The 13,269-nt window shown below is 47.1% G+C and overlaps 1 protein-coding gene and 1 long non-coding RNA gene across 4 annotated transcripts in view; one reads left to right on the top strand and one right to left on the bottom strand.

Moving 5' to 3' along the window:
- Positions 1-11,596, bottom strand: part of LOC136099356 (uncharacterized) — a 35,287-nt gene extending 23,691 nt beyond the window's left edge. For both annotated transcript variants that reach the window (XR_011738177.1, XR_010651076.2), the window contains exons 1-3: positions 11,485-11,596; positions 10,828-10,910; positions 680-735 (exon numbers count right to left, since the gene is read on the bottom strand). This is a non-coding gene — a long non-coding RNA (uncharacterized lncRNA). The remainder of the gene's footprint in view (positions 1-679; positions 736-10,827; positions 10,911-11,484) is intronic.
- A 105-nt stretch (positions 11,597-11,701) lies between these two features.
- Positions 11,702-13,269, top strand: part of COQ8A (coenzyme Q8A) — a 47,626-nt gene continuing 46,058 nt past the window's right edge. Inside the window, exon 1 of one of the 2 annotated variants that reach the window (XM_065834851.2) lies at positions 11,702-11,815. The gene's annotated coding sequence lies outside the window, so the exon portion shown is untranslated. The remainder of the gene's footprint in view (positions 11,816-13,269) is intronic. The other variant, XM_071805940.1, reaches the window with a different exon arrangement.

The following is a 13,269-nucleotide window of genomic DNA, read 5'->3' as shown; positions in this document are numbered from 1 at the left end:
AGAATAGCTCAAGGCCCACTGTCCTTGCAAAACAACATATGTAGAGGTCTCCCTGCTACTCCTAAACCAGTAAATTTCTCCACTTTGTTCTTGCTTTCCTAGGTACTTCCAGTTAATCACACAATCGGTTTGCCTTCCTCTTCCTTGTAACTCAAACTGCATTTTGGTTTAAGTTGAATATGTAGTTATTTTTCTTTACCATTTCCCTCAGTTCCTGGGCTCCCCGTTTCTGCATTAGGGATGCTCCCTGGCAGCCACGGGAGGGCAGTAAGTCTATATGGAGAAGTACCAGCCATTTTAAAGTACTCTCGTTTTTCAGTGAGGCTGAATGCCCTGGAGTCTTGCTCGTGGCAGGGAGAAAGCAGGCACCCCACACTCCAGCAGGGCTGCAGTTTTGGCACAGCATGGGAGAGGCTTTGAGTGAGCTCAGTGTACCAGAATCCATTTAAAACCAGCAGGTTTCAATGTCATGCCATGTTCAACACTGCAGCTCTGGCTGAGGTGCTGCTGTTACATTGCACACTGCATTTTGTTTGGGTCTCCCTAATTTTTTTTATTTTTATTTTTTTAATATTCAGCCCTAGTTTCAGTCCTACAAACCCCAAGCATAAGTCAGGGCACCATTAAATTAGATTTTCTTCAGAGCATCTTCAAGAAGCAAAGGAATAATTATACTTACTGCATTGTCATTTCTCCTCTCACTTGCAGTCTCCTGTCCGAGCAGGTCTTGCTAATCTGAGGGGAAAAAAAGGGCATGGTGCTGTCATTTCAGCTCTGTACTGGGGAATCTGTGGTCTAGCTAGAACATGTTATCTGTGTTCTCAGGAGCACCAGGGGCTATCTAGTTTTCTTGAACTCAGTTGTTTCACAAGAAATGAAACAACTTGGACAAATGTGGCATCTTTGCCAGAACTTCTCCTACCCCATTATTCATACACCCCGTAACACACTGTTGCGTCCCTCATTGAATTTATCCTTGCTTCCCCTGCCTCAGTAAGGTAGTGATGTGAGCTGTTCCCATTCTACAAATGGGAAACGGAGCAAGAGAGTAAATGCTGGGTTCAAGCTTGGTTACATAAGGAACATCTGCCAACATCAGATCACGGCATTATATGTGATCACACAAGTCACTACAGCTTCCTTTACATCCTGCCTTTGCTGCAAGCTTGCTATCACCCAATCTTTTCCCGCTCTAAATTCAGGACATTTGCCCTGAGCACTCAAGGACTTGAGTGAATATGAACTGTTATCTTCTTTGTGTGACACATTTGTTTGACAGGTGTCCAAGAGCACAATTTGGGAGGTGTCAGTGCTCAAGCACTATTTACAGCTCAGTATTTAAAAAGATATAAATAAATAGAGACTTTGAAGTGGAACTAGCTAAACTCCTTGATAGAGAAACCTGAGACAGGTACAGGGCCAAGTAGTTGGAATGTAAGTTTTCCAAAACTGGGAACTGTTTGAGTCCTATCAAATAGAACCTGAGCTAAGTGACAGCTCCCAAGGCCAACTCAGGACTAGGTCTGTGCAGAGATAAATGGTGTGAAGCCTGGAACTCCTGAGCTGCATTGCAGGGCCTGAAGAGTCAGAAGTGGGGCAGAGCAGGAAAAGCATTAGCCCTATTTTCTCCTACATCATTGGTTTATATGATTTCAGGGAGACCTTGCTCATCCCACTATTAAATGTGAGTAAGCCCACAGCTTACTTGCATGTAAGCAGAGTAAGAATAATGTAAAAAGAGCGTGGAAAACTGACCCAACCTCTTAACTTATGCCAAGCCATCCTCAATCTTTGCAAAACTAAATAGAAGCAATTATGATTCTTCCTGATTTGGTAGAGCTGCACCTATTTATGAAAGAACCCAAGTCTTTGTTCAAAACTGGTGTAAGGGAAGCAAGATCTCTGAAGCTGAAGGGAGGTATTCAGGATTATTTTTAAAGCTACCTGTCCACAGCTTTGATATACCAAACGTCAGTAGCAATAAAATGCCAGTAGCGTTAACAATTATTCCAACAGGAACTTATTGCCGATTCATCATGCCAAACAATATATGCCATCTCCAAATAAGGCCTTTGTAATATTCCAGGAAGTTCAAATTTGAGCTATTTTTGTCCTCCAAATATTGTGTTAATAGTCTTCCAGCAGTGTTATGTGCAGTTTCCAAGAGCCATGAAAACTGTTTGACTTTCTTCTTTAATAACAACAAAAAAAATATCTGATGTCTGTTCCTATGTGATTTGTGTGAGCAAGCAAGATAAGACCTGAAATGGCAAACACACTGAATGATTTCAGACAACTCATCGTGCTGCCAATTCAAACTCCGGGTTGTGCAGAAAACTAATGGGGAACAGAAATGCAGCAAATGCATTTGGCTATAGAGGCTGTGGCGGGTCAGCCTAGGGAAGAGTATGAGGTTAGAAAAATCGAAACATACCTGAGGCATGGCTTAGATTTACAAAAGAGGAGTGGGGTGCTGCCCATGCATCTCTAGCTTTAAAGACTTCAACAGGATGGGAAGATGAGGGCTAGCAGGGGACATAAAGCAATATGAAAGGCACTTAGCATGTAAAGGTTTAGGCCACCTTCCTTGCTACTGTTGTGTGCATGCAAGCTTTTCAGTGCCATCATGAAATGGGAGTGCTGCTGCAGAAAACAGGAAGAACACTCGCCTTCCAGGAAAGGGACCATGTTTCCCATGCCTTGAAAGCAGGCCACCAGGTAAACTGAAGTGACAGGTGTCAAAAGTCCATGGAGTGGATGGCTGTCACAGAGGCACCCCAAAAGTCAATTTAAGTGACAAGTTCCAAAACAGACTTTATTCTAGCCGGAAAAGTATAGCAAATAAACTGACTAGAAACAGGGTTTATAGAAATTATTTAGCACTCTGACAACAATAAAACACAGATTTGGGTACCAGTTCAGGAGATTATTGGGGTATGACCACATAAAAATAAAGAGGATCCACAGTGTACACACATTCACTCACAAGAAACGAAACCAGAGGCCTCTCACTCAAGGGTACCCAGAAGAGAAATTATCACTTGCTTGGGTTAGGCAAGGACTCACTCAAAGATATATCCAACAGAGAAAAACAACCACTCACCAAAGGAGGAGGTGAGGGCACTCAGTCCTGGGAAGTCTCCTTAGATGGCGTCCAAATCTAAGGGGAGGGCTCCAGTTGACAGTCCTGCTGCTCTAAGAAGACCACTCAAAGGGGATCTTCAGCAGGAACCCTGTTTTACAGCCTGGTGAGATCTGGCTGTGGTCATTACAACATGGTCCAGAACCTTCTCAGCTACTCTGGGCAGCTCCTTTGTTGAGGACCCTGTCAACTAACTGAGGGTCCCATCCCTCCTGCTCCCTCCCGCTGGTGGAGGTGAAGTCACCCTGCCCTGAGGTGAGGACGTGACTGTCAGCACCTTGGCACCACCCTAGGTGTGTACATGGGGACAGGCACAGTGGGGCACAAAAGGTGCTGAAGAGCCATCAGCTGCCCTATCAAAAGCTCCAGATCTCATCAGGGGATGTACAACTGCCACAAAGGCACAGGATGTAATCACTGGCCAGACTTTGTCCTAGATACTGTATCTAGTGGGATTTCTATAGGAAAGGGACATCTTTGTGCTCACACCTTGGGCTCCTCCAGGCTAGAAATCTTCTTGAAGCATCTGGGAGGTGATGGGAGAGTGAACCTGAACTGCTGGTTCTTGGCACCGCTGTGCCTGAAGGCAAGCTCTTTTCCTTGTGTGCAGCTACAGAGCATGTGGAAATTGCTGGGCTTCCACTGAGGCTTTCCAAGCACTTCTGTAGGAGTCGGGCTTCGAGAGCTCAACCAAGCAGAAGAATGCCATCAGCCCTATTTTACAGATAGGAGTTGAATAATTTGTTTAGGGCCAAATGAAGGGCTTAACATGGATGTCTAGACCACCTCTTGATCAGTCATTCCTTCCAGAGGCTTGTATTAACCGCTGGCGTCTCCCTCTTCACTGCACTCAGGTACGTGTTAATCGGGATGTCCTGCCACCCATTGACCTCTCTCTCCAGGTATGCAGACGCAGATGTAGATAGTAGAAGTCAGATTACACAGCCCTTCTCAACTGACCTCAGGAATTGGATCAATAGCCACAGCAAGGCAGAAAAAGGGTCAGTCAGCATCCAAAGGCAGCAAAGATTCTGCTTTCTTGCTGATGGCTACAAGTAAATCGTTGGGACTACCTGTGAATTACCTTCAGACAAAGTAGATGGCGTTTATGAGTTTGTCTGTTTGCCACGCAGGCATTCAGAAAAACCCCACAGCTTTCCCTGTCTCACTCCCACACCTTGCTGTGTGTTGGAATAATCAAGCAAGACATCAGGAAGCCAGAACAAGGACCGGCTCTCAGGGCAGTGAAAGAAAACACGTTGTTTTGGGGACGATTCCAGGCTGAAGCAAGGTGGCTCGCTGCTCTCCAGCTAACTGACACATGGCAATGCTGTGCCAAAAGCTGATGGCAGTGGCTGAGTCTGGCAGCACACTTTACCATTTGCCAGCAGAGCAACCTATGATGACTAGTGTCAATTCTTCGTTCCAGTAAAGTGTTCAGAAATAGCTGTTTCTCTCATTTTCTCTGGCTCTAGACTGCCTTCCCATTTAGAAGAACTCTGCGCAAACTGTTCCACATAGTCATTCTGTCCTTTGTAAAAAGCTATTTGGCTAAGTGCAGGCAAAGGACTGGCTTCTGTTTGCCTAGCTTCAAAATTAATTTGCCATGTTTACCCAGGGGGTGAATGGCTTCACTAGTTATCTGTAAAGTGAATCTTGGCTGGAAGCTACAAAGAACAGCCTTTCCACTATGCCTGTGCAGGACTGATTGAGGTACATGTAATCAATCAGGTGGCAAGACAAGAGGGCAAAGCACTCACCAAACTATGCAAGCAAATGCAATTTACAATAAGCAGAAACAACTGATCTGTCTAGCCTAGAGATACAGACTGAATAATGTTTAACTGAGTCTTACAGATTTGGAGAGAAATACCATATTCTCGAGGCACACAGCTGCTAATGAGGCTGCTGCAATCTTCCTCTCATTCAAAATGGTCTTCCTCAATACCTATAAAAAGTGCTGTTGTGCAAGGTTTTAACGTGCAAGTGATATTGTGAATTACTTACTGCATTAATTGCTAAGGTGGCAGGCGCAAGGTGCCTGTCCTTGCCCTACACTGTCCCACACACTATCCAAAGAAAAGAACTGATATCACTTTCTTCCATTTAGTGCTTCTATCTGCAGCCTCTCCACCTGGCACTGTCCTTCTCTCAACATACGCCACCCCCATCGGCATGTCTCCAACTTTCCAAAGCAGCCAGTACCCACTTGGCACCCACGTGGCCAAGTCTGGAGGGAGCTGAGTGTGGTGTGGTGGCGTATGCATGGTGAGCTGCACAACTTTTTCCATCTGTCAATGATGAACATGTTTTTTAGCTTGGGCTTGTTGTGGCTACAGAGAAGGAGAATAACACCTAGTTTTGTTTTGTTTCATAATCTAAAGAGAGAAAAAAAAATCCATGTACCTATGTGTAAATTTCCAGTTTGTGAGACTGCACTTGGGACACTTCTTTTTTCCCAGTGGGAGAGAAAATCACGTTATCCAGCCTGCTGAGCATGCATGTGTGGAGGGCACTGGCAAACCCTGGTGAAAGATAATGAAGCTGTGATCTGCCTCACAGCCCTGAGGAGAGGAATCCAGGCAGGTACCCTCTAAAATGCCTGAAGAGTAGACTTGGTACTTTTTCCCCAAGTAGAGATAACCTCAGCACTCATGGGCCTGTGCTTACCTCCCATTAAGAGTTCAGTCCTGTATAGTCAATGTCCTGGAGCTGTACAGCACAAGCCACAAATACCCTGTCAAGAGCCACTGCAGTCTCTTCCGGATAGATAATAGCAGGAGACAAGAAATACTCGAGTTTTGAGCTTTGCTGCTCAGGCCCTCTCTGGGTGACATGGAACAGGCACCTATGAAGGTAGCTTTCTCAGCAAGGCAAAACCTAGAGGGGAAAGGGAAGGTTTTTGTGTCTTCTTCCCCCTCCTCTTTTTCAACTAGGGGACAAGGCAGCCCTTCACCAGTCCTCTCCCCTGCACAGAACCTGACGGCTATCCCTGCTCACCTTCCCCCAGCCAGAGGGCTTGGGGCCCTCCTGCAGCGCCACTGGTGTCCCCTGCCCTCTCTAGCTGTGTGGAGTGAGGCTGCTCATTGAGTGCCCTGGAGAGAAAATGGGACGGGAAATCGTGAAATACCCATCCTGCTCCCTGCACTGTGTCTTCCTCTTGGAGAGAAAAAGTTTGTCTTGAGAACGGGCACACTGTCTCCTTCCGACAGCACTCAATCATCTTAAAAATAAAGTGCTCGCTAACTGAAATGAAGCCTTGTCTCTATCCCTTTGCAGTGAGGGGAGAGAAAAAGGAAGGACAAATTTGAAGAATGCCTGAGTGCTTTGGGATGAAAATACACAGTTCAGGAATCAGAGCAGTCCAAAGCATTACAAAAATAGCTCATCATTTGGATCCTATGATGATATTGGACGTGCATCTACCTCGGATTGAGTCAGAGAGATCTCATTTCTTTACAAGGCTGCTGCTCTCATTCTTGGCCATAAAGCCACGTAAATAACATATGGTACAACCAACGTCACTGAAACCTGCCAAAGTTTTGAAATACCTACAAGTTAACTACTAACACCAAGCCACCTGTCCAGTGACTTCTCCTTGAGCTGTTCCAGTTCATAATTCCCTACATTATTATAGTAAGTTGATGGAACACCATAAATTTACGTAGTCAGATAAGACATTCCTCCTGCCCCAAATAAATTAACCTCTGAAGAAGATGAGTGAACACAAGGCAAAACCCCTCAAGAGGTAGCTTATCTGAGCCCCAGTGGTTGCCTGGAGAAGAAGGACTGAGGGAAACCTTTCCCGAGCAGCTTTTGTTTTGTGGTTTACTGTGTGAACACAGGAGAAGGATGGTGACGTATATTTTATTGTGGTCAGAGAAACAGCTTGGGCCTGTCCTATGCAAGAGGATTTCTGAGTGTTCTCTGAATAGCCTGGATACTTGTCAACCTAATGACATGACCAGTAGCTGCTTAATTGAGATTCCATTAACTCTTTTTTTCTGCAGGTTAGTTGTCTGCCTACTAATTTCCTGTTGCAAAGGTGCCGTTCTTACTGCAGGGCCTGAAGATCCTTCCTTCCAGGCTCTGGTTCTCTAACTCCTTTGGTTTGTCAAAACCGAGCCACTCTGGCCTGTTCCTCTCTGGGAACTTGGCCCACTTTGTACAAGGCTTTACAGAAGCCAGCTTTCACTGGGTTCTTCAAAGCAGTCAGCATCAGAACTGGCAGAGCTTTTCTTGGGTGTTCCCTGGCACCCAGTACGTGGTGAGCTGCTTGGTGGTGAGCGAACAGACGCCTCTCAGAAAACAGCAAACAGGAGGAGGGAAGCAACCCCACCCAAAGGCTGACAGCGACCCTGCAAAAGTCACAGTCAGAGAGCCCTGGGCTCAGTCTTTGCAGTGCCCTTTGTGCTGCTTCTACACTAGACGCGCAGCAGAGCTGCTCATGCACCTCATGAAATTGCATCATTAAAGTCCTTTGTTATGTAAATATCAACAAGCAATGTGATGGCATGGCTAAAGCATCTGCGATGGAGTTGGGACTTCCAGCTGCTACATAAAGCTTTTCCACTGACCTTGGGTAAGGTACTAACTGCTCCCCAACTTGCAAAATCAAGATATTTGGAGAATTAAATAATCGTCAGTAGAGAGAAGGCTCTGGGGAAGTGTGACTCATTATTAGTTATAACTTAAATTGATTATAATTTCCATTATATTTATACAGTATGAGGACATACAGTAGTATTTCTGTCTATGTTGCAATTTATATTATAATAATTTTTATCATACTTTTATGATAATTTAATAAAAGATTGACTTACATAATCCTCATAGGTGTAAGACTCTTGCTAGAAATGCTCATATTTCCAGCTAAGTCAGCAAATATGTTGAAATTTGACTGAATACAACACTACTGGAATAGATGTGAGAAGCAAATGACAGCTGCAGTGCCAAAAATACGTTGTGGCTGATTTCTTAATAATGTTCACTTCTTGTTCTTACAGGTAATCAAGAGACTCCCCAAAATCTGGGAACTTGCTTTTTCGTAGGACTGCTCTGGCTCGCTCTGTAAATTCTGCCAAAAACTGCAGGCATATAGCACAAAAATTATATCAGATTTAGATGCTGAAGTAAAAAGTTTTAACATGCAACAACCTCATTCTGCTGCCACATTATACTGGAGGCCCTAAGGCATGAGGGGATGCCAGCGTTTAGGGTTTTATGTACAAGTTTCTTAAGTTCCTTCTCTCTACCCTGTTTGGAAGGGCTTTATCTGTCAAGTGTTTGCATATCACTTCTATCAGATCAGCTCCTACACAAACTCTGACAGTTGATCCAAAGCAAGGATGAAGCAGGTGCCTCTGCTGTTTTACCTACAACCCTTTGGTGGAGGGCACAAAACCAGAATGGAGTAGCCTGGTCTGATCTCCACAGGATTCACATCCACGTCTCCTGCCAGTGAACAAGTCAGAGAATGCACAAGGCCGGACTGGAAATTTGGCTGGCATTTGGTGAGCTTTCCTATTGTGCAGAGCATAATAACAAACAATAATACGAGTAAGGCTGAAGAGCGGAGAAGACAAGAGCATGCATGACGGTTAAGGGTCTTGATGTGAGGGTGGAGTGCTCTAAGTGTTCATAAGCCAAGAGGGAACCTGAATTGGGACCTTCCAAAGCCCACAGGAGCTGTGAACCATGAGGCTGTTCTAGAAACCATTGAGAGACTTTCCAAAGAAAAGGATGACTCCCTGGTCTATTTCTGAAGTTCAGCACTCTGCCCCTTCTTTTTTTCCAGGGTTCATGGGTGTAAATCTTGTAATTGGTAGCACTAAACCAATGCCCAACACTGACAGTATTTTTTTTCTTTTACCAGTGTTGTTCAGTTTACAGGGAGATCTTGCAGAACAATTCTTCCAGTGCTTTACACACACCATGTTTGACTTTTTGTTTAGGATTGTGGGTGCAGTTAGGCAACCATCCCCACAAAGTAAGCCTCTGGGTTCAGAGTGTCCCGCTCCTATTCCCCTCGAGAACTAAACAGTAACAAAAAAGGACAAAATATCTGCTCCCAGAAGCTTCATTTCAGCTTTCAATTCTACCTCTTTGCATTCCAAATTGGGTGGGAAAACAGACACTTCTCTCTTCTTTAGTCTAAGTTTAGAATAAGCTAGCCTTGCACTCAAGTTCAAGGGGTCTTTTAAGGCTGCAGAAAGCCTGGCAACAGAAGGTGTGATGCAAATTGAACAGCAGCGGCAGAAATACCCAATGGTTTACCACGGGGCGAATGAAGGGAACCAGCCAGGCCTGTCTTTGAAAGATGGGGAGAGCTTTATCCTGTGCTTGTTCTGCCTCAAACTACGACAGCGTGCTCATGCAGAAATCCATGCAGTTCTCCGTGCTCAGCACACTGAGTAAGACATATTTCACAATTAATGCTGAGCTGACGCAAGCAAAATGATGTCACACAGAAACTTAGAACTGACACCCCAATTCAGTACAGGAGTAGGTAAGAGTCTGCTTAGAAAAGACATCTGAGACATATCTCTTTCAAGATGAGAGTAGAGATTGTCTTTCCTTTAAAGAAAATAGTATGGAATTAACCAAAAAACAAAACAGTTACTTTGTATGAATTTCTGAAGGTGTCAATACTGAAATTAAGAAAACTAGGCATTTTTTTGGACAAAACTTTCAAAGGCTGGTATAATATCTTATCGCAGCCATGTTTTTACATCATCTAAGATATCCAGTCTCCATCCCATTCTCAAACATCAAAGTGTCATGTTTGGCCTCTCCATTTCAGGTGTATTGTCTACACATACCCTGTGTGTAGAGAAATAAGTCAACAGTGTGTCTTCCACAGGTAATTGCTTTTTTAACCTTTCGAGTTCAAAACTAGGCTTTCTAGTACGGACTGAGGCTTGCTTCCAATTCGGATAATGTCTGGGATGAGTTTTAATAAATTTATTTTTAGTTCTCTCTTCAGTGCTTAGCAGAGCCCTTCTCATCACTTACCTGAGACGCTGAGTGGGGCTTGCGTGGGAAGTCTGATTTTTATGTTAAAAAAACCCCAAACTCTAAAAATAACCCAACCAAACATGAAGGAATATATGCAATATTTGGACAATATTTTGTGTGTTCATAAATACCAGCCATATAATTTTTGGTATGTGCATCTGGAGATAAGGGATATAATTATTGCCCTCTACAGAGGAGGAGAAGTTTGGCACTAGCAGGTTGGCAGGAATATTCACCAACAAACTGCATAGAGTTAAACCCCTAAACACACTTATAGATAAACACATCTATCTTATGGATAAACACATTTATCCAGTTTCCTTGATCACAAATCCACAGCACCCACAACTCCTACTTACTTTGATATAGGTCCTTCAGTGTGGATGTAGGTGCTCAATTCAACCTATTGCTTAGGTGAAAAGGTTGGCCAAAGAAAGCAATTGAAAATCCTGAAATTAAAGCTCAGGGCTGTTGGTTGGTCATTCCTATAAGTTACACTATGACTAGAGGAGAAATATGAATGCTGTTTAAGAAAAAATGAATTATATTATCTCCAAACCTCATCCAAATATACTTCCGCACTAATGCAGCCATGTGGCAAATGCACCATAAAGAATGTATTGTTATTTTTTCAGACAAGAAAGTTGCTGACAGAGACAGGCGCTTACCAGAACACGTACAAAAGCACAGAGCTAGCTGTTCTTATCAGCCCCTTGCAGCACTTGCGAGACACCATACAGCTGGAATCAACCTGTAGGAAACACCGTATGATTTTTATTTCCAACAAGCATATGAACACACGATTTCCAACACACGCATGAACAACATCAACCGCGACTTTAAGCCAATTCTTTGAAAAAAATCACACTGGCATCCACGTACAAAGGTTTCATGGCCATGGAGTGCCACAGAATGGAGCTTCCCGTTTGGCTCAGCGTTTGCCTGGAGCCCACCGGGCGCGGGGCTCCTCCGCATCTCCTCCTGCACATTAACATACCCGGAGAGCCGGCGGGCCTGCCCGAGCCACGACACCCTCTCCCCCGACTCTCCCAAGACGTGGGGTACGAGCACTGCCTGCTCGCGTCCTCTCCCGCCGAGGGACCAACCTCCCCGCGCCGGGCCCTGACTGATCCGTCGCCTCCAGCCGGTTGCCCTTCGCTCCCGGCCCGGAGGGGGCCAGCCCACCACTGACAGGAGGCAGCGGCGGAGAGGCTGCCAGGCGCCCCCGCGGTGCCGGCGGGTCCCCAAGCGCCACCCGCCCGCAGCACACGCACCTCACGCCTCGCCACCCCCGCCCCCCGCCCAACAGCCGCCGCCGCACGGACCTCACGGGCCTCACGTCCCCCTGCAGCCGCCACGCGCGCCGTCCCGGCGCTCTCCCCGCCCCCCATTGGCCGGCGCCCCGCCCGAACCCGCCTGCCATTGGCGGGGACGCGGGGTGCACGGGCTCGGCACGTTCCTCGGCGGCGGTTCTGCCGCGATACGGGGCGGGGCCCGCGGGGCAGCCAATGGGAACGCGGCGGGGGCGGGGCGCGAGGCCGGGCCTCGGCCGGGGGCGGCAGGGCGGTAAACAGGCGCGCGGGCCCAGGCGGCGGGCGCGGAGCGGAGCAGGAGAGGGGACGGTTGGGCTGTGCTGGTCCGGGCGCGCAGGCCGGGGTATGGGCAGCGGCTGCAGCGGCGGAGGGGAAGGGAAGGGGCTGCACCCGGTAGTGCAGCGCGATGCGGCGGAGCGGGAAGGGAGGAGGGCGGTGGCGGCGCGGCCGTGGAGAGGACGCCCGTGCCCGGCGTGGAGAGGGGGCGCGGTCGCCGTCTGGCCCCTCGGTTCAGTGGGTCGATCTCGGGGGAAAACGTGTGTGGGGTCCGGTGGGCAATGGCGGCGGCGTGCCAGAGGCTGCCCGAGCCCCCGCGGCTGCAGCCGGCCGGTGCTGCGGCCTTCTCCATGCTCTGGCCGGTGACCGGGGGAGGCCGCGCCGCCGGGAGCCGTCGCCGCGGGCGCTGAACAGCGGGACAGCGCCGGCGCGGGGCTGGGAGCCGGTCAGCAGGGCCTCCGGGAGCCCGTCAGCTGGGCCGCGGGCTGCCCCGCGGGCGGCCCGAGCGGTGCGGGGCGCGCTCGGGCACTTGTCACCGTGCCCGGTTGCCCGACGTGGGTCCGTGTGACCCGGCGTTGTGCAGAGGCAGGGTCCGGCCGGTCAGCTGGGGATGTCCGTGTCCCCGCTGCCTGCGCCGTCTCCTCTCGGCTCGCCCAAGCGGGTGTGCAGAATATTCCAGAAAGTTAAATGTTTCTGCGGGGCTGTCTATTCAATCTAAAGTTGCTTAGGACGACGGGGGGAATCTACTTTTCCATTCTGGGAGCTGTATGTTTTGCCACGGATATCGCAGGGTCTTGTCCTGTTCTGTGCTCTGTGTGTGCTGGCTTTCCAGGCTGCTCTGGTTCAGAACCTTGCTTCTCTCAGACCCTCGGGCTCTTCCATGTGTCTGGTTGAAGATGGATGTAAAATAAATCAGTTGGCTGTTTTGAGCTTGCTTGCGGCTGAAATGAGGGGGGAAGAAACCATGAGACCCCTGGCTTTGGAATGGCACCCAAAGAAATAATCATACTTTCCACAAACTAACGGGCTTGTAGTCTTCTTAACAAAGTGATCAAGAATTCATAGAATCACAGAATGTCCTGAGTTGGAAGGGACCCACAAGGATCATCGCGTCCAACTCATTATTTAATTTATTTAATTAATGGGGAGATACTTCGTTTTAAACAGGTGCTGAACAAGCTACCTAAAAATACCTACAGATATAAAAATTTGGCTTGCATAAACTTGCTTTCATAGTTACTGACCATCCTAATTTCTGCAGAACTTATCTTGTATTGGGGTATCAGAAATAGTGTTATTACACAGTAATCCCACCCAGCAGGAACGTAGGTGGGGAAGGTCTCTGCATTCCCTTCATACAATTAAAATCCTAAGTTTGTGGTCAGTGTTTGTAAAATATAGAACTTATAAAGCTACTCTCAATAAAAGTGAAGCAGACTTTTTTTACTTAATGTTTAAGCAAAGAAAAATGTGAGACGAAATAAAAGGATTATTCTTTCAATAAGCTGAAGCGTTGTTTTT

This window comes from Patagioenas fasciata, chromosome 3 (assembly GCF_037038585.1).
Source record: "Patagioenas fasciata isolate bPatFas1 chromosome 3, bPatFas1.hap1, whole genome shotgun sequence".
In the NCBI taxonomy this organism is placed as follows: Eukaryota; Metazoa; Chordata; class Aves; order Columbiformes; family Columbidae; genus Patagioenas; species Patagioenas fasciata.
This window is presented reverse-complemented; position numbering and strand designations above follow the sequence as displayed.